The 22,304-nt window shown below is 37.5% G+C and overlaps 1 protein-coding gene across 5 annotated transcripts in view; it reads right to left on the bottom strand.

Annotated features, from left to right (window-relative positions):
* The window catches only part of PCDH7 (protocadherin 7), a 415,654-nt gene that overhangs the window by 355,279 nt on the left and 38,071 nt on the right, over nt 1–22,304 (bottom strand). The gene's annotated exons all lie outside the window — the stretch shown is intronic.

Genomic DNA, 22,304 nt, shown 5'->3' with positions numbered 1-22,304 from the left:
AAAATACTAACCCTGAAATTCTGTCATGCACAAACAGGTCTTACAAAAAGATGAGTTAAGATTCATCATGTACTTTATTTTTCCTGATTTGGGGGGTTTCTTTTATTACTCTGTGTGTGTGTGTGTGTGTGTGTGTGCGCGCGCGCGCGCACGCTCATTTTGCATCCCTCGGAGTTTATTTCTTAAACTGTAGCTTCTTAATGGAATGTGAAACTCTACCTAGTCCATTACATATAATGCAAAGTTAGTCCCAATTTACATAAATACAAGATAACAATATCAAGCATCTCAGAGAAGTAATATTTTCTTTATGATACAATCTATGAGACTCCAAAATGTGCTCAAATAAGTACCGTCTGTTCCCCAATCTAAATGCGATCTTTTTACAAAAAGCCATCTGGGACAAGCATGCAAAACATTCTGTCTTGGTTGCAGCAGAAATGTATTTATGTCTTAGTAAAATGCTTCAATGCCATTAATTCAATTACCAAGCACATCTTTTTGTGCTGTCAGAGGTAGCACCTTTAAGCAAAAACGTTGCATTTTGAAATATATATAAGGCATGGTTTCCATAAAAGTTGGAAGCTTTGACTCTAACAGTTATTCAGGTACTCAGATGGAAAATATATGTAGCCCTGCCATAATTAATAAACACAAGATATTTCTTGTGCCTGCTGAAATGAACAAAGCACCACTGACTCCTCCAATGTTTAGTCAATGGAAATCGCTCTGCTTAATTGCAATTTTTAAGCACCTTTAAGGTAGGTATAAGATATAAACACTAAATTGAGCATCATGTGATTTTGTAAGATTCCCTGGAGAACCAGAGGTGCATAAAAATGAATGCATTACTCTTCATATATGAAGCATTTTCCTCTAAGGACAATTTGCCCAATTTGCATTCTATGATAACAGTGTTCTTTAATAAAAAATCATTACACTATAATATAGTGCAAAATAAAAATAAAAACATTGCTTAAAAAATCTTACCAGACATCTTCTAGCCAAAGGGTTAAACCTCTGAGTCAAAAATGAGAGTAAAGTGGGATTGCAATATGCCCTTTGAAAAAGGATCCACACACACAGACAAGTGGTAACCCATCCTAATGATTGCTTAGAAAGTTTAAGCAATCTCAGGTTTAAGTTTCACACATTTGTTCATGTTGCACAGTACACTTAGAACATATTAACTGCACTTAAACCTGAGTATCCTTGCATTCAAGCAGTAAAACACATGCTAAATGCACTTGTTTTGTAGCAACATTCTGACTTTTCATGGGAAGAATATCTCTAGATCATATTAAGGAGCATGTGTTCAGCTATTGTTGGACTTCTCCATGGAGATACTATGAGTTCAGGATTCTGGTGCGATGCCAGGTTTGGGGCCAACAATCAGTTTGTTATCTTTACTGGCACGGATGTACAAGCTGCAGTGCCAGAGTTAGTGTTGCAGGGGCATAGCTAGGTCCATCCCTGTCCAGAGCAGGCTGAGCAGGTAATGCTATGGTAAGCACTACTGTACAACTGCTCAGAACGCATTCTAATTTTTAATATGGCATGGTAATGCATAATACAATCTAAATAAAACACATGCTAAGTGTCCCATGTGACAAGGCCCTTACTAAGTGCAGTTAAAATGTAAGCAGACCTATGTTCTAGCAGTTTAGCATGTTTTAGTGGTGTTGCAAAGTTGTACCCTTTAACATGTACTAACTTTAGCACATCAAAACATTCCAAAGATTTACAACTGTTGCAAGTGAATATGTGACATGGCTCTAAAACACTATATTCCCTCTCTCTTCCTCCTCCCTCTGGCAGTAGAAATAAGCTTCTCTGTCTGTCTGTCAGTCTTGGTGGAGATAGATAGGGACTCTCTCTCTTTTCTAGCTCTTGGGAAGTGAATGCTATTGTTTTCCTGAGCATTTCAATACCATTTCTTCTGTACTCTCTTGGGCAACACACTCAGCACTCCTCATATGCCAAACCTGGAAATGAGGCATATAAGGGCATCAGCCAGCACTGCTATCAAGATCTCTGCCTCTAGTATGCTTGAGAGCAGAGGTGAAGGTTGCTCTCAGCGCACCTTTATTGCTTTATTCCCAGTTGTGATGTGCAGTACTCTGGAGAGATCAATGCTGGTGTTATATTTATTCACCAGTTAAATATTACTTCTATTTTGGGGAATTTCTGGGAATAATTTTATCTTAATTACATCTTCAATGATGTTCTAACTCCCTGATCTGGGCACTATTGCAATAGAAGTGAATATAAAAAATAAACATGTTTCTTATTAAAATGTAAGAAAAAACACAGAATTTCCTAACATGTTATGGATCTCCAAGGACATAGGCATTATATAAATATTGTAGAAAATATATATGTCCTAGTAATATACAGAATATGCCCCAAAACTTTAATGTGCATGTCATTCAGCCAACAGTTTGAGTGAGTAACAAAACTGGACAAACTGAACAAAAATGTAATAATTCATAATAGACTAGCCACAATGGAGCAGATAAATGTAAATCCAAAAATAAAAACTTAATACCATTTTTGCTTTATGTGCTATATTGTTAAAGACCATATTTGTGCATTCTATTCAAGAGAAAAATCATTTGAAACTAATAAGAGTTTTGATTAAGATGAAAGCAAAAATGCTAAATAGGAAACTAAGATATAGTCTTGTTGATTAAGATATGGTTCAGTAACACTGAGGTAAAAGACATACGCTCTACATTTATAACAGAAAATCTATTAACCATCTTACTAACAGTGAGACAAACCTCAAAAAAATTAAATAAATCAATGCAAAAGGGTAAGATATTTTAGTGTGGTACAGAGTTTTAACATTGGTTAGGCCTGACTGTACTCTTATTCATACCTGTTTAAAACCAATAAGCCATATCCCCAGCTGGTTCAAATTACTTCATTTGTTGATTCACATCACCTTAGGATTTGGTCCACTGACTTTAATGCAGCTATTCTTGATTTAGAAAGGGTAAGTGAAAGATAAATTAATCTATCAAATCTAGGAAATCTAATTTCAGCTGAAAACAGGCAGGAAAAGAAACTAATCCTGACATTCTTTAAGTTTATTTTTAAAATGTAATGCTAATAAAATAGCAATATTAACATTCTGTTAAACTATTATTTAACTATCATTCCTTGATTATGCACTTCTCTATCATTCTTTTTAAAGTTCGTACTAGACCCTACCAGTCCAATGGAGAATGAATGTTCTCATCTCTCTACAAATTTCTTGAATTAAAGATGCTTAGACCTTCTTGGAAAGATTATTGACACATCATAGAATCATTGTCCTCATCTGTCATTATTCACTTCTAAATCACACTTTGCAACAGTGTGCTGTGGCACTGGATTTGTTCTTCATCTTGTTCCATGTGAGCACCAAAGCAGTGGCCAGAACTTGAGACACTGATGTCTGTAACTAGGGTGGCCATCATAGAGGACAGTCCGGTTGTCCTCTGTCCTCTATTGATACTAAACCTAACACCTTTATGTCCTCTATTTTGCTCCTGAAGAAAAGTTATTGAAGAGAAAAATAGAGGAGATAAAGGCGTCAGGTTTCATATCAATAGAGGACAGAGGACAGAGTAGCACAAAACCAGAATGTCCTCTATGATGGCCACCCTATCTGTAACATTGGCTGAAATTAATATAGTCAGTTCATGGGCTAATGAAACAACCCATTACAGTTTACATTCATATAGTCATAACAGAAAAACCATAAAGAAACCACTGCTTCCAAAAAAGACAAAAATAACAAGTAAACATCTACAAAAGGTAAAAATAAAAGCCAAAATCTAGAGTTCTTAATTTCATTAGCATAATTGATTGCTTTTAACTAGATATTCAGGCTATTAGTTTACTAAGACCAAATTCCAACAATTAGAGGTCAACAGACTTATTAATATCAATTAACAATTTTAAAGTAATCACACTTATAAAAGATACCTACAGAAGGAAAATAACATCTGTAAGATTAAATAAACAGCAAACCAGCAAAAACATAATGAAGTATGTAAAAAGTTACAAACTTTAAAGAAAATCATCTAAGTATATGAATCTTACAATTCTGGAACCACCTGATTACATTTATAAAGCATTTTTTCTCTGTTTTGACTTTGGGTACACGGACTTAATATAAGCAGGCAGTATTATTTAATGAAAAATCTTGTTGCAATTCCCAGAAGGTAAAAGGAAGTGGAATAACATCCTAAACAAAATAGAGTCCTCTGATAATATCAGAGTAGAGCACACTTGTGCTTCACATTTGTTTACCATATACATATACAGAAACACATAGTTACACTTGTTTAACATATATATTACATCCTATCACTTCTTCCTAAAATACAACAATAAAAATACAACAGAAAATGGTTCAAACATTAATCTATTCTCATAACAAATAATACAATAAAAATAAAAATGCTATAAATGTAATCTATCTTTATTGCAGTCTTCAGGCTGTAGTTCTATGGTCTTATTTGAGGAACTATAGTAGCTAGTAGCTTTGAGGAACTATAGTAGTATTAGTAGTAACTATAAACATTGGACAGTGTTAATATCCCAAAGGAGTAAGATGCCTTACAGAAATAGTTCTACAACAAACACTGGCCTTATCTACCTCTGAACCTGATACATTTACAGTATGAGATTTATGCCTCCCTGGAAACAATTTCAAGAACCTAAATGTGCATATGTGAAATTCAAACCACTGTTTGAACCACCTGCAGATGGTGAAAAAGTCAAAAGAATACGTTCTGAGTAGGACAACTCGGACCATAATTGTCCTTTCTTCAGAACTTGGAAACAGAAATGGGATTGACAACATGGGTCATCAAAGCAGCCTCATTATATAAACCCTTCAGTAAATTGCTCAAGCTTCAATTGAAAATTTGCTAGGTATTTTGCTTGATTGTTTGTTTGTTTGTTTTGGGGGAGCAGCTGCCTCTACTATTTCTACTGGAAAGCTATTGAACCTCACTACTCTGCTTGTTAGAAACCTTCTGTTAGTTTCCAATTGTCTCTAAATTTATTCACGGTTAGTTTATACCCATTTTTCCTTTTGCCAACATAGTCCTTCAAAAGTAATATTTATTTTCTCTCCCTGCTGTTAACCCTTATATTTATAGACTTCAATTTTATCTCTTCTCAGCCTTAGTTTTCCTGATTTAAAGCCAAGTTCATTTATCCTCTTCTTGAAAGATTAGCTCTCCATTCCTCTGATCATCCTCACAGACCTTCTCTGCACCGTTTCTACTCTGAATTAAACATAAGTGACAACTATACACTGTGTTCCAGATACATTCATCATTGTCTTGTAAAATGACATTAATACTTCTCTTTCTCAGCTAGAAATATCTCACCTGATAAAATTTATGATTGGTTTCCCTTTTTAACAGTCCCATTCCACTGGTGGTTCACAATAATCTGGAATCCCAAATAATCCTGAATTCCTAGCTCTTTATCTTCCTCTGCCATTTGCAACTGATGACTTCCAATTTATATGAGAAATTATTGTTAAAAGTCCCTAAGTATATGATCTTGCATTTTATCGAATGTCATGTCATTTCTCATACTACTGTCCTCAGGTCATCTAATCCTTCTTGTATGATGATCCTACTTGATTTTGCTTATGCCTCCTAACTTTTGGTCATGCAAACCTTTCACTGGCATTTTCCTAAATTTGTGCCAGTCATTAATAAAAATGTTAAACAACACCTGTCTCAAGAGTTATCCTTCAGAAATTCACTAGTAACTTCCCTCCAACCTGGGCATGCCTATGCATGCACTTCAAAGGACATTAGCCTATTTTAAAGACAGGCTAATGTGCATTTTCCTAGTACCTCAGGGTGTTTATGGACATGCTCCTGGAGGCAAGGTGCTTTAACTAGCAAACCATGCTAATTAAAAGCACATAAGCATCATGTGTATCAGCATCCCTGTGCTGAAAAATGGTGGTGGGGTGTTTTGAATTGAAGCCCATAGAACAAGCTTCATTTTAAAGTGCCCCACCACCAATTTTCAGTGCAGGGATGATGATACACGTGACGCTGGATGGAGGCTGCTGGAGTGCATCTGCTGGTCCGTGCTCCAGCAGACTCTATTAATCAAGTCTGCTCTGATGCACTAGATTTACAGCATGCCAGAGCAACCTCACTGCATGTCTGTAGGAGCCCCCAGGGCATTTATACATGTGCTCCAGGAGTGAGGGGGGCACTTTAATTAAAGTGAGAGCCATTCTAATTAAAATGCCCAAACCATCTTGTGTATCAGTGTCCCTATGCTCATTAAACAAGCTTTTTCTGTTTCCAGCTCAAACTTACTATCCCCATCTTCTCCACTTAAACTAATTCTTTCCTATATAGCACTCAAGAAAATGTTTTTTTTCAGAAAGCTAGATAGATGACATTTATTGCATGTCTCTTGTTTAGAAAATCATTTACCCTATAAAAGAATATATCTAACAGGATAGCTAGGCTGCAGCACCACAAAGAAGGACTTGGGGGTTGCAGAAGACCGTAAGCTAAATATAAGCCAACAGCGTACTCTTGTTGCCCTCAAAAAAGCATATTGGGCTGTATTAACTGGAGTGCCACTTGCAAATCAAGGGAAGCTATTCTGTTCTATTCGGCTTTGGTAAGATCTCACCGGTGGTACTGTGTTCCAGTGTTATGGCTGGGCTCCACACTTCAAAAAGGATGTGGACAGTGTAGAAGGAGTACAGCACCGAGCAACAAAAATTATTAGAGGCCTGGGAAGCAAAACTTATGAGGAAAGGCTGAAAGACCTAGGTTATTTAGCCTGGAGAAGAGAAGACTGAGGGGGCATTTGATAACAGGATTCAAACACCTGAAGGGTAATTACAGAGAAGATAGAGATGGGCTTTTCTCCATGGCTATAGAGGATAGGTCTAGCAATCTCAAACTGCAACAGGGGAAATTTGGGCTGGAGATTAGGAGTAACTTTCTGATTATAAGGGTGGTCAAGCATTGGAAAAGTCTACAAGAAAAACTATAGAATCCCCATCCTTGGAAGTTTTCAGGAGCAGGTTGGACGGACACTTGGCTCGGATGGCTTAGTTACAAATGATCCTACCATGAGCATGGGGCTGGACTAGAAGACCTTGTGAGGTCCCTTGTAACCCTATTTTCCAGTGATACATGTTGCACTTGTTTGCATTTTCCATTTACCTACATATCTTTACTAATCCTCTATTCTGTTCTAAGCTTTGATTAATATCGAGGTCAGATGAAGAAGCATATAGCTGCCTGTTTTATTTTCCCTCTGCTTAATTTTAGATACTGCTCAACTGACATGGTACTGCTCTGTATCAGCTTTTTTTTTCAAAATTCTGAGATGGAAATTATTTGATCTCCCTAATTTATTCACACACAACTTTTGGACCCAGGTTCTGTTCTGCCTATTAGATACCTAAGATTTAGTAGCTATTCCTTCACTCCTTCCCTCCCCTTCTGCTCCAACCCAAATGTGTCACTTCAGAAAATCAATAATATTCCAAAAGGAATGGTACATCATTCTCCTATACTCCTAATAGCAACACCCTCCAGAAAGAGGAGACATTTATCCAAACCAGAACATCTAACTGAGTGCAGTATAAAATGACTGAAGAGAACCAATTATTTTGCTAAGTAGTTAGGGCACTTGCCCAAGGAAATAACTCATCTTGATGAGCTCTAAACCCCTATCTCCTATAACTCAGGAGAATGCCCCAATCACAAAGCTATGGGCTGGACAGGGCTGACAGAAGCTTCTAACCCTCCTATTGAAGCTGGGTCACTGAATAGCTAAGCATTAAGACACTTGAAGCTGGAAGTCAATACACAGCTCTTTGCTTTTTATCCATTTTTCCAAGTAATGCTTAATATATAAAAAGCACAGGGCATGTAACCTAGGGCTCTAACTCAGCGAAATACTCATCTCACTAAGCTACAGCTCAGGCTCTATTTTAAAGGCTCTCCTCCTAACCTTGTCTTCCATATTCCTTCCTACCACCTTTAGTGGAAGTGATGTCAACCAAGTCTTTTTTGAAAGAACTAGGGTTAACATGGCTTTTCAATGCAACACTGACATCTTTGGCAAATGTATCCCTAAAGAATTCAAACTGAATCCTTCCCAGAGTGCACTTTTACAGTGGGCTTTATTAATGACATACGGGATTATATTACTGCATTTGGAAGACACTACCAAGGTCAAATCTGGTGTGATTAAATGGCATACCTGGCATCTATAGAGAGAGTCTTATTTAGCAGATTTAACATCTTTGAATGTTTTTGTGTAGTTTGGGAGGAGTTTTTAGAATATCTTGGAAATTAAAATATTTGTCTTTGCACATTTCTCTTTTCAGATTCTGTCCCTCCCTCTTCCCTCTTCCTCCCCTTTATTCTTTATTATTTGTGACAGATGTCTCTCTATATATATCTATATATGTCTCAATATCTATCAGTCTATATCTAAATATAATCTATATCCATATATAGATAGATTGATTGATCGATATATGTCTAAACATATAATGTTATAATGTTTACATTGCATTTAAAAATCAATAGAAAAAACTAAATAAAAAGGGACGGCTTTTCTAAAGTTTCTGAGATTTCATTAATTCATTAATTAAGGAAAATGAATACAAGTGGATCTTGAAGGTCATCTTCCTACTTCTGTACTCTTGTGACGTAGAATATAAACTGTTGAACTAAATGAGTAAAGTAAGAGGAGACACTGAAAGATGCGGTAGTATTTTGGTTTGTCTGGCTGCTTGCCCTGCTTCTGCTTCCAGGGAGATGAAAACTTTGCAGTCTGTACAAAGCAGACCAACTAATAGAATAAAAATTATTCAGACAAAAAATGGCAGAGACAATATACTCTAAAAAATTCTATTGATCTAATCCAAGTGTTTTTTAACATCCTGAAATGTCAGGAACTGATGTCAGGAAGCTAGCTAAATGGGAAAGGGGGGAGAGGAAGGCAGAGAAGGAGGGTGTTCTGGCACAGACATTCTCTATGAAATAAGTTATCACAGTACAGAAAGAGTGGAGAACACCTGATCAGAGCAAAACATTTTCCTGTTTTTATTCATTAATACATTTTTATTCCTGTATTATTTAAACTTGTAGGAACATTTATTAAACCAAAACATTCTAATTCCTGAGCAGCAGCACAGGTGTATGAAAAATAATACACTTAGCTACAGTCTAATCTTGCCAAACTTTATATTAGGTCCTTAAGATAACTCTGTATTCCAGGAAAGCTTGTTATGATTCAAAACTGTTTAGAACCCATAATTAAATCAGGAGAATTATAATTCTTCACAATCTGTTTTACATTTATTATTTCTTACTGGAGGTTTAAGCAAAAAAAAAAAGTGGTACTTTCTTCAAAGAGCATACACACATTATAAATAGATATACTTGATTTACTCAATTTGTTTTAAGCTGAAGAGTGAAAAGGAATCTTTGACAAAACTGTCATCTTCAAAATACGGTGATATTTCATTTCCCCCCTCTGCACTACTCAGATTGCCTGGAACTGAAATGCTTCCAGCAGCCACTGTGTCCAATTTTTCAGAGCTGTCACTTCCTAGCAAATCTGCTTAAGCAAAATACTTATGTTGTTAGAAAACAGAGCAAACATATATTATGAAATGCTTTCTATATTCCTCTGCAGAAAGACTCTTATTCAAACAAAATAGCAAGAACGTGCAAAAATAAATTAAAAGCTGACTGTGACAGATTGGTTTAAGTCCATAAATCTGGTACACCTATCATTAGTTTCCAAAGATACAGTTAGACTTGGCTCCATGATTTTTTCCGCACAATAATCCTATAATCAAAATATTATTTTCAATGCAACCACTAGAAGGTGTTTAAATTGAAAAAGAACACTTCAACTAAAGAAGAGTACAATGAAAGCTGGTCATTATTACTCCTCTGTAATACTCATCTGTGGTTGTTGTCAGATTTATCTGTCAACATTTAATGACCTATAGGGTAACACAAACGTGCTAAAACATTACATTGGTACCCCTAGCCATGTTTTGTGATTTATGGCAAATACCACAATGTATGGCATGAGTGAAAAGGTGAGAATATTAAGCAAAATGTAAGCAAATCCTACATGTTGTACTCAACCACGATATCAAAAAGGAGCTCCTCTCATGACTCTCGCCATATTTTTGCATAAATAAATGTATCTTATACTGGCTTATAATATAAAATCAAAGATAGAAAAGATTTTCTCATATTCTGAGAAACAACTTAAAAATTGTAAGTATTTGTCCAAAAATAATTTTTATGTTTTTTGTTTGTTTGTTTGTTTGTTTTAATATTGGTTATGTTTCTAAGATGAAGATCTGCTTCTACGTTTTCTTATTTTTCTAACCATTTTGCATTTTTTTCTGTTTATGATTACATAAAAACTGGCTTAATCTTCCAAGTTCAAACACAAAAATAAACAAGATTAAAATTACTTGCAGCAATATAGAAGGTCTGTCATATTATAGGAAAGTTTTATGGTGTACAACTCAAATCCTGATTCTCAGATAGCCCGTTAACGCCAAATAGGTGACCCTTTAACACCACAAAATCAATACACTGGAAAGTCATGGTACCTTGATGGCCCACAAAGCCTCTGTATACATTTATTAAACAAAGATTTTATATTACTTCAGTGTCAAGTTAAAATCAATTTCAAGTTCCTTACTAAGCAGGAAATAGACTAAGACAAATAAAGATTTCATTCAAGTTGCATTCAGTTGCAAACACTGAGATCAAAATAAAGAAGGTTAAAATTTTTCAGACACTTTTTTATAGGACAGCATGAAGGGCATCTCTGCATTCATATCATTTTTCAGTTCTATATACTTTAGGTAAGTATAAAACACCAATCACCAAAATATCCAGACCACGGTCATAAGTAGCCATTGAACAATCCACACAACTGCATGTCCCTGGCCTCCAAACTACCCAGTGTCCAGAATTTTCAAAGTATCTTTTTTTGATAGCTCCTTCCCCAAACCCAGTAAGCTATTACATATCACCTGAAAAATCCCAGTTCTTCCTCCACAAAGAATAGATAAAACAGAAAATTAAATTAAACTATATACATAGTAAATTAAACTGCGCGTATATAGAATATACATGTATTCTAACAAAATTTAATATATTGCCCCAGACCCTGAGCACAGATAGAACTTCCATAGGTAACTTCATCTAGCAGTATTTCATTTAACTTATGAAATCATTATGCTATTTAGAAATCCTAAAAGAAAGTTTAGAAGGGGCACATCTACACATGTCGCTATGGCGACATTGTTACTGTGGCATGATTTAGTAATTTCTTCTGTACTTCCTTCTGGAAATACTAAATCACAGGGCAGTAGCAGCCCGTACTGCACCATACTTGCGGGGCATGGTTATTTTTAGCAGCTACTTTGCCATAATGGCACATGATACATTGCTATGATGAAGAAGCCACTGGTCATGTGTAGACACCCATGGATGCTACATCATCACAGCACATTGTTACAGTGATGCAGCGTCACATGTAGACGCACCCAAAGAGTCCTTAGACCTCTACAAAATTTTGCTTCAATACAATCCAAAGAATTCATAAGGCTGCTCATTGACTTTCCTGACACAACCTTAGGAATTAGCCGATCAAACCAAATGACCAGTCTATTAATCCATTTTAGCCTATGAATTCTTTAAAATATCTCCCCAATACTAGACAAAAGGTCATGTAAGTCACCTTAGTTTTATGGGTCTCTAGCTAGGAACAAATCTTGGTCATTGCATGATTCCCATTGTATAAGTAAGAAAGCCTAACTTTTTTAATCCTCTGGCTGCTCTTACAACTAAATAAACTCTTAATGAAGCTACCTCTGGGAACACAAAAGAGGATTACTGCTTCCACCTCCCAGAAACCTAGGCCACGCAACTTTTGCTTACAACCCAACAGCAAGAAACCTGGCAATCCAGGATACCCCATTGTCTCCGGCATTGGCATTATCATGTAGGGAGTTTCTGGCTATGTTTTATCTATCTTATTCCCATGTGCCACTGGAGTTGCCAGCTATTTGGAAGACACCACAGATTTCTTTAAGAAACCGGGCTCCATTAACAACCTTCCAGCAAATGCCACATTAGCTGCCATGGATGTCACATCTCATACACCAACAGCCTTGTAATCTGTCCTCTGTACCTCATTAGGACAGATTACAAACCATAAAGAACATAGTCCCTGGCAAGATATCTGCTTCTGTTTCCATTAAGCTCTCCTACTTCGTTCTCACATACAACTAATTCAGGTCTGAGAACTCCCTATGCCTACAAATGAATGACACTGTCTTTTGCACATGTATGGCCCCCCATATGCCAGGATATTTATGACAGGTCTCGAAGTTTGTTTCTTCCACAGATGCCCTCTCATCTCCCTCAGGTACATCAATGACATCTTCATAATATGGACACATGGGAAGGAAACTCTAGGTAAATTTCATCAAGGTTAACAAATTGCTCCATCAGATGAACTCTGGAATATTCCATGCATCAAATTCATTTCCTAGATACTACAATGAAGGTTTGGAGGGGCCACATTTCTACCACATTGTATCAGAAACTTAATGATAGTCACAAATATCTTTACGCCATCAACTTCATCCAAAGCGCAATGCTAGATATATGGGATACAGCTCAGCTCTACATTACAACTGCAGCTGCTCTGACCCCACCAACCAAGATAAACACCTTAAGGATCTAGAGCAGGGATTTCTACAATTAATACATTATCAAAACTGTAGCTACTCAAATCAACAAAGCTATCATACCTCACTCTGACCTGCTACAATACCAATCCCAGGACAAAGACAACAGAATCTCTCTGGTTTTCACCTCGAGCCCCCAGCTTGAACACTGAAGACACATTATTAATGACCTCCAGCCCCTCCTGGAAAAGGATGACATTCTCAAGGTTTGGAGGCAAACCAGTCCTGCCTTTCAGACAGCCCCCCAGTCTCAAATGGCATCTCAACAAACTAAGAAACCAATATACTCACCAAGGCACCAGGCCTTGCAATGGACCCAAGTGCTTGCTGTGTCCCCAGATCAATACAGACCACATCATCACTAGACCTAACAACAAGGAGCACAACATTCACAGCTGATTCACCTGCACTTATTAGAAAGTGATTCACTAACCTCATATATGCCATCATCTGCTTTACAACATCCCTCTGTTGTCTATACTGGATGGGCAGAGTGATCTCTGTGTGTAAAAATGAATGAGCACTGATCTGACATCAACTTCAGAAAGACAAAAAAGTCTGTGGAAGAACATTTCAACCTCCCTTGTTAACTCCATTGCTGACCTCAGGATTGCTGTTTTCAGGCAAAACAAAACAAAACAAAACAAAACAAACAAACAGTTTGAACAGGAAATTTTGGAACAAGAAATTATCCACAAACTGAACTGTTAAGTATGGTTTAAACTGGGACCATGGATTATTGCCGCATTACCTGAATTAGTTTTTGTGACACCTTTGTTCCTAAGGGTTAATTGCTTGTTTGTTTCTTCCTAGCATTTCCCCACTCCCACATTCCCAGTCTCCACACAGTCTCCCACTCTGTCTCTTCATCCCTTGTCTTTTGCATTATAATTTCTCTCTCTTTATAATCTGCTTTCTACACATCCTTTCACAGCACCCAGTGAAGTGGCTTGGGTTCATGAAAGCTTGTGCACTCTCTCTATCTATATATATCTTAGTGTGCAAAGGTGCATATCTATCCTGCCTTCTGCTCTTACAGCTGACAGAAGAATTATAAAATCACAATAGAAGGGTGACTTTAGAGTTTAAAATTGCCTTTAGATTTCCTTGTCTTCCTCACATTTCAAGACCTGGTCAGAAATCAAGCAGTTCAGTACACTAAATTTTATCTTAAGGGATCATTATTACAGCATCTTCCAAAGAAAGACCTTAGGGATTTCTGTTCAGGCTTCTTCATTATTTTGAAAGGAATTATATCATGTAATGAACTTGTAAACATTGAACCTAAACTGTAGTCCAGAAGAACTAGAACAATAAATGAGCATCAATGATGAGGCAATACAAAATTGTCTTTGTTCAAGGCGGCTCAATTACTTTATAGATCACCAAAAAAGTTCTGAAAGTCACAGTAAAAAAGGACATAACTAAATATTACTTCTCTTTCAGGCTTTCTCAGACTGCCACAAATGTCAATTTGCAAGCTATGCGCACTTTCTCTAATCATGTACCCGCTTCATTAAGCTCCATATTTTTTTTAATTTATTTCACCAAAGCTGGTAGAAATCTGGACCTAAGAGGACAAATGTACATTATGAGTATTCTCAGGATATAATGATGTTTCTCCTGAAATTGGTAAGAACTTTGACTATTTTAGTATTCCAGGGATATCTGGAACGCTTATCTTAATTTTTGTTTTTCTCAACCCACTAATTCTCTAACCTTGTAATTATTATTTTCCTGTAAATTCAGCTATCAGTCTTCAAAGGAGTATATTTGAAGTCTTCAAGCATATACTATTTTTTCACTAACTTGAAGAATTTGCCATCTTACTTCAAAATGTCAACAGTTTATCTCAGGTGTGCTCAACCTCTGCCCCATGGGCCAAATGCAACCCATAGAGCCATCACATCTGGCCTTCAGGTCTCCTCACAGGTCAGGAAATTTGGCAGCGGGGGAACGGTGGCCATTAATATGGCTTTACTCCCCCCTGCCAAATTTCCAAACTATGAGCCCCACACAGCCAGCTGGAGCCAGGTCAGGCTGCAACCCCTTCCCTTGCAGGGTCAGGCCACATTCCCCTCCCAGCTCCTGGATCAGGGCTAGGCCATGCCCCCTTCCCTCCTTGCAGAGCTGAGTTGGATCTTGGCTACACCCCTTTGCCCAACAGGGCTTGACTACACCCCCTTCCCTTCCACTGGGGTTAGGCCACATCCCCTTCCCCCCATTAGGCCAGGTTGGGGCTTGGCCATGCTCCCTCCCACCCCTCAAGGCTGGAACATGCCCCCTACCCTCCCTGCAGGGCCAGGTTTAGACTTGATGTCCCCCTTTTCCCTTTCTCCCCACTACAAAGATGGTCACTTCCCCTTCCCTCTCCATGGACCAGGGCAAGCTCCCTTCCCCTGTGGAGCTGCAATGGGGCCAGCCTACCCCCCACCCTCCTCCACAGTCAGATGGTGCCTACTGTGCCTGCCTGGGCACAGGATTGGGAACACCAACCACCTGGATCTGGCCTGCAGACAGACCAGGCGCTGCCAATCTGGCCCTCTGGGCAGAAAGCTTGAGTACCACTGGTTTATCTCATACTATGTCATAATTTCAGATGATGTAGATGCACAATATTTTGTGTTCTGTTGCTACAGAGCCAGCTACCAATGACAAACTTGATTCATTAGATCGTCAGTGATATTGCTGCCTAGATTAAAAATGCATAAAGGACAGTCAGTTTGGTTTAAGTAACCCCGGATGGATCTACACATGCACCTTACTGCAGAGTAGATTAATTAGCTCCAAAGTAAAGCATCACTTTCTACACATGCACCAGTATTAGGGTACAGTAAACTAATTAACTCCACCATAAGATAGTACTGTTGGGTACAGTACTATCTTACAGCAGGGTAATTTACTATGCTGAAACATACCTGTAGATGGTGACAGGGTAGGGGCCAGACTACTGCCTGTTACGTAGCTCCACAGCGTCAGCATCCTCATGGCCCAGCCAGCTCCTCTGCCATCTGATGCCCCAACCTGGAGCCTGGGGCTGACTCCCTCTGCCTCGTGTCCCCTGCCAGCCCAGTCCTTCTCCACCCCAGCTCAAATTGCTGCTGTACCAGGTGCATGTGTAGATGCTGTGCCCAGGAGCAGTTTATTCAAGCTCAAACTGCTCAGGGGTTTATTACATCAACTTAATTTCACATGTAGATGCACCCCCTGTGTGCCATATTGTGAAACAAAACAAGAAAAATGAGACAAACAAAGAAACAAAAAATGATACTGCCCCTGAAAGAGTACTAAGTATGCATCAGCTAAATGCTGACACCTAGTTAGTATGAACAATTCTTAAAGAATATTTTTTTGATAAAATAGACTTCTCTATTATTTGAAAATACATTGCGTTACTCATGAGAGTGGCTACTGAATAGTACACACTCGACAAAATTGATACCCCAAAACACCAAACTGGATTACTAGGTATTTCCTCTTTGTATTTGTTGTGGAATCTTCTAATAAACAGCAAAATAATACAGTAGAAAGCTGACTTTTTGGATAATTTTAAATATTATATAAGAGACACCAAGGCTGTGATAACCAAAAATAAAAAAAATAGACAAGCAAATTTAACATATAACTTTGGTTTTAAGATCATAATATGAAAAAATATAACAATTCCATATGGTTTTATATATTTTACAACCAAATATTGACATATCTAAACTCCTTTAACATTTTTTTTTCCTTTTACTATACTTGCACTACAGTAAAAATCATGTTAACTGAGTTTCACGGAAATTCAACATGACTGCATTTTGGATGCTAGTTCTTTTTGCAACATCATAATAACACTTCAGTTTCACTCTCATGTTCCGCTACCTAAATTGAGTGACTTATCAGCAGGATTTCCATTAATTACATCAGGAAAGTTGCCAATGAAGAAACTGGCACCAAAAATGTAATGTTGTCATTTTCTTCTGTGAATTAATGCACTACCTCTAAAAAGCTTTTTCATTGTCCGGGTCTCTTTTCTTTTCAATCAATGTAACCAATGACAAATACGGGAAAGAGGAAGGTACCTGAGTACTACTTCTATATACTGGGCATGTCTACACATTCATTAATAAGTTGTAGTTACTGTACATGAAGTTTAGTGCTTGGTTAACCAAGTACTAAATCAATGCACAGTAATTCGTGCTACTGCACAGCAGCACCAGCACACTGGTTTTTAGTGACGCTTACCGCACAGTAGCCTAATACTATTGTGCAATAGCATATTAGCATGGTTTCTGCCTAGCACACTATTGCACATTGTTATTAGGCTCCTGTGCAGTTAGTGTCTTGTGTAGATGCGCCCAATGAAATATAAATTAAAAATTTCAAGTACTGCAGTCAATTTCTTATGATTTATGTCAAACTTTTCTAATGGTGGACCTTAACTATCACTCTGATATCACTTTTACATTGTGTAAAAAAAAAAAAAAAGAAGGCTCCAGAGACTATGGATATCCACGTCGTTTACCCCTTGTGAAACATTCAGTACACAAGATTTTCATTACTGTTTTTTCCCCCAAGACACACTAATATTTTCTATGACGTCTCTTTCCAAACCACTGGTGTCTCTTAGCAGACGTCGCTCTGCTCAGTCCTAAGTCTCAGGAGAGTCAGGATAGATTTTGCCAATTAGAAATATACAAGTTGCTTAATTAACATACCCTTTTCATTAATGGTTTAACCCAAAGCTGTCAGAAAAGCTTTCCTGAAAACTATGAACAAAGGGGAACTAATTAAATGGCCTGAAGTTTCTAGTTCTTTAAAAAAAAACAAGGGATTTTCTGAATTCTTCAATAAGGCCTGTTAATCCAGGTCAAACTGTTAGGGTATTTCTCAGTTATTTAGGGTAAACTGTTCTGAACTCCAATGGCCTAATATGCCATAAAACATATTCAAATTTTGACAACTTAAAAAGTAACAATTTCTGGTTGTAAAGTAGAATGAATCTGAAAACAGAGCAGGGCAAAATTAGAATACAGGTTATAAATAAAAACAAACATTAGCAGTCACCTTCAAGGGGATATGCATTATAAATTACAGAGTTGTTAACAGAGTTTTGTTAGTTATATGGGAATCTAACTGAAAGGGGACTTATATACAGAGAAGGCAGCAGATAGTTTATGTGTTGTGCCTGCCTCCATTTATAATTCTTTATACCCTATTGTTTTCTAGAATATGCTCAATTTTCTGTGTTATACCAGCTTGCATCCCCTTAGGCTCAGTGTGCTAAACTCATAAGCAAGGGGTGAAGGAATTTATGTGGTTATGATTCTGAGTCTAAGAAAGGTGGAGTAAAGTCATATACTGTATATTTGGCAGAAGACAAAGCTCAGTGCTATACCAGTTTAATCCTCCCTTAGGTTTAGATTTACTTAGTCACTTCTGAATTTCATTCCACAAGTGTAGGAAATCCAAAAAAGTGACAACCTGAACAAATTTAATGTGAGGCCTTTTAAACTAAGGTCTGAAAAATGTTCACATCACTTACCCCTCTGCCCATAGGTTAATATTCTCTCCATTTTCACAGTCTGCCTTCATAGGTACTTACATTTATATTCTAGCCAAAAAATGAATGGAACTATATCCCTCTTCACTTTTTTCAGAACTGATCTCAGATACACATTTGCTGATTCAAACATGTTCAATTTTAAGTGTTAAATTCAGGAATTTTGTCAGAATGCTGACATAGCTGTGACTACTTCAATTCCAGCAAAGTACAGACTATAGGACCTATGGTGTCTATTTAAACATGAACAAATCCATCCCCCTTTCTTCCAAGTCATAGACCCGAATGCATGGAAAATATATGAGTGGTGTGTATAAAGTACGGAGTTAATCTCTGGTAGGGATCCTGAATTGCACTGGGCAAATGATCTGACTAGAGGAAAAGCTGAGGTAGTAGCAAAGCAGTTGCTATATCCAGATCCTCCTTCACAAGCACCACCAGTGTGAGAATGGAGGCCGGTTACAACTTATTTCAGGCATTTAGCTTGTCAGGACACATTCTGCTCTCTGAATTTAGGCCAAAGAATATGTCTTATTTTCATATCATGCTTTTATTTTATGGAGAAAATATCCATATATTTGGATGGCAATTTGGAGCAGCTTCTGCTATTTTCTATGATAAATGCAACTGTCTATAGAAGAAGTGCTTCTGCTGTGTAAGTAAGGAATGATAGGGAAAGCAAAGCGAAGCAAAGCAAAGGAAATACGAAAGGAATTCTGAAGCATATTTCAATCCTAATATCCCAAGTTTTTACTGCTGAGATATGAGCGAACAAGTGTGAAGACAGATGAAGAGGGACATGCTCTGGAACTCTAACAGGCAGCTGGGCTCTAGCCAGGAACTGGCACTTTCCTCCTTTTCCTCCCTAAGAAACAGCTCTGGCATACTGAGAAGCAGCTCCAGCATACTGAGCTCATTCTTCTACAAACAAAAAAGAATGATTTTGGCATTCTAGGATTAGAGTGAAACCCCATGCTGCAGATTAATTCTAGGACTGCATCCTTATTTGTTTCTTCCCTGTACCAAACTATCCCCTGAAATCTTGTGAAATATTTTTGGGCAAAATTATATTATTATAGATCCCCTGGCCAAACTCTCTATACAGGACATGCACATAAGTTGTAAATGCTACTATGTCCATGGAGAGAGAGATGACTTTATCCATGGTTCCTTTCTGTAGACCACTTAGGAAAAAAACATCAACTAAGATTCACCCTCTGTACTTCATCTTCAGAGGTGATTTTGGTGGAAGTTGACAGTTTTCAGCTCTCCTGAAAAATCAAGCTTTTAATGATTAGGAGGCACAAGGCTTTATTTTACCCCTTTTTTTCTGTGACATCAACTTCCAATCTGACTTTTTATTTCCGGAGTAAGCTGGCTTTTACTATGACCCTTGTAACAGAACACCAGAGATCAGTAAATGATAGCAATAAGGCAAGACTAAGATTTCTTTTTCCTCCAAAGTAATATTTTTGTTGGTCTTTGAATGTCCTCTAGGGGAAAGCCATTTTAATTTAACAGCTTCCATTGATTTGCAAATATTCCTTTATAATAAAAGCAGGGGGGTTTGTATAATCAGCTGGAATAAAAATAAAAATAATCAATATAAGCAGTCACATTATGAGCACATACAGCAAGGCAAAAAAAGTAAATAACTTGAAAATGACCATTATTCAGAAAATGAGGAGCTATTGTAAGCATTTTACCCTGAAGAAAGAAGGCAAATATTTTCATGTTTCCTTGAATAAATCATAGCTATGTTATTTTAGCAGATAATAAATTATAAAAAAAAGTAAAAGCATCATAACATTACTGATTACATTAACCCCAAGAAAATAACAAAGAAGGTTCAGAAATACAATATTCTATATTTATTTGTGATTTATTTATACCAATAAAGCTGTTCTGTAAATTGTATATACAGGGCTTGAAATATCTACCCACCCACTCATTGGAAAGATTTTCTATTGAGTATGGAAGGCTAAGCACTCAATTTCTGCAAATGTTGAAATCTCACTAAAAAAAAAACTTCAGGTTTCTAGATATTTTGAAAATTACTTTACAAATATAAAGGTAAATTAGGACCTCTTTCCTACAAAAACACATGTATCTGCTTCAGTTTAGGCGGAGGTATCCCACTAAAGCTTTAGAGGTAATCATATAGGCTAGTGTTTGCATATGTATAATCCATACTTGTGTAACCACAAGATTGTTCTTCTCAATCTCCAGACAGTTGCTTTTCTTCTGTGAATAACCCCGCTAACGCATAGCAGGGGTCATACTATGCTACTGCTGCCATTCCATGTTTGAAAAGGAATGAGCAGCAGCAGACAGACACTGGAGTTATTACAGTGACCAAACAAATCTGGTGGAAGGGTCTTTTTCTTCTTTCTTTCCTCATAGCAGCAGGGATGTAGGTCATTACTATTGTGCTGTAGTTTGTTACTACTGCACAGTAGCGTCATCTCACAGTTCATGACCAGCAACGCTAATGTACAGTAGTAACAAGCTACTGTGCAGTAAGCAGCCCTTGTTTAGGTCATGTAGGTGCATCCCTTGTTTACTATCTAATGTTATAAGTCTTAAAAACTTGGCTGCCCAGTGGATCAGCTTCAACATGAGAATGAGGAGTATTCCTAGTAAGTCTATTTTATACATAGACTATTACTCTTGTGGGGACTGACAGATATAGGCTTGAATCTCCACAAGCTGAGGCAAGCCTAAAATCCATATGTTCTAGTTGCTGGGGAAGTGTCTGTCATTAAGCTATCATGCAAAAGTGGACTATGGCTACTGCTGCTCCTGCAGTTAGTTGCTCCTGCAGTTAGTTGCGCCTGCGCCTGCGCCTCCACCTGCAGCTGCGGCTGTTGCTACCACCACCACCACCAGCAGCAGCTGGGTTCAAGAATAAAAGTTGTGGTTAGCAATTGTATTTTGTACTGGAGTCAGTGCTCCTGGTCAGGTGGTCCTTTTTCCATGCTCTGGATACAAAAATGCTGGAAATAACTCCTTCACGGTCCTAATTTGGGCATCTAAGCTACAAAGAGGAGCAAGAGTGAAGCTATATCCCTCTGCCTAGAATTTCTTGTTGGCTAGACCTAGGAATCTACTTAGGACTTGGGTGCTCCTGATTGCCCTTTGGGAGCTGGCTGACTCTCTTCACTGATTCTATCAGGTTCCTAGGAATCTAATCCTGTCAACTTGGATTATCTGCCTGAGACAAGATGTCTAAATTTTTAGTGTTACTGGGCACGTCTACACAAGATGCTTCAAGCACAGTAGACAAATTCTACTGTGAATTATCATGGTGGCAAAACCTGTGCTAATGCACTAATGTGCAGTAGAATTAGTCTACTGCGTGTTAGCATCACCAAAAAAGTGTGCACTGCAACTAATACACAGTAGCACCGATTACAGTGCATTAAGGTAGCACCTGCAATTACAGGTACTAAACTTAATATGCCATAATTAGGCATATTAATAAACATGTAGGTGCACCCACTATACCTAAATAAAAACGTCTAAAGGACTGATTTAAATCTGATCCATAAATTTGGTTTAACTTGAATTTAGTTTAACATTGATTCTAACAGGATTATCTACTATGCTTATATACATGTCAGCAATTTAGTGATTACAGCATAGCAACAACCAACTGGATTTCACCAGTCTTAAACTAAAGATCTCTCTTCTTCCCCATCAATTCCATTAACTGTTGCCACCAGAACAATAGGCTACCAGCTTATATTGCTGACTTCTCCTAAAACCTTAACTATTGCCCAAAATAAAACACTAAAGGAATGCCAAAAAGTGTACTCTACTTCACTTACCCAAGAAGGATGATTAGATTGTTACCTCTGTGACTATTCCAAGTATTACAATTAAGACCAGTTTCCAAATATCCAAGCTGAATAGTTAGGAAATAAGTTATGGCAAATAGTAACC

Source organism: Alligator mississippiensis, chromosome 2 (assembly GCF_030867095.1).
Source record: "Alligator mississippiensis isolate rAllMis1 chromosome 2, rAllMis1, whole genome shotgun sequence".
NCBI classification, from domain to species: Eukaryota; Metazoa; Chordata; order Crocodylia; family Alligatoridae; genus Alligator; species Alligator mississippiensis.
The sequence above is the reverse complement of the archived record's forward strand: the minus strand, read 5'-3'. Positions and strand labels throughout refer to the sequence as shown.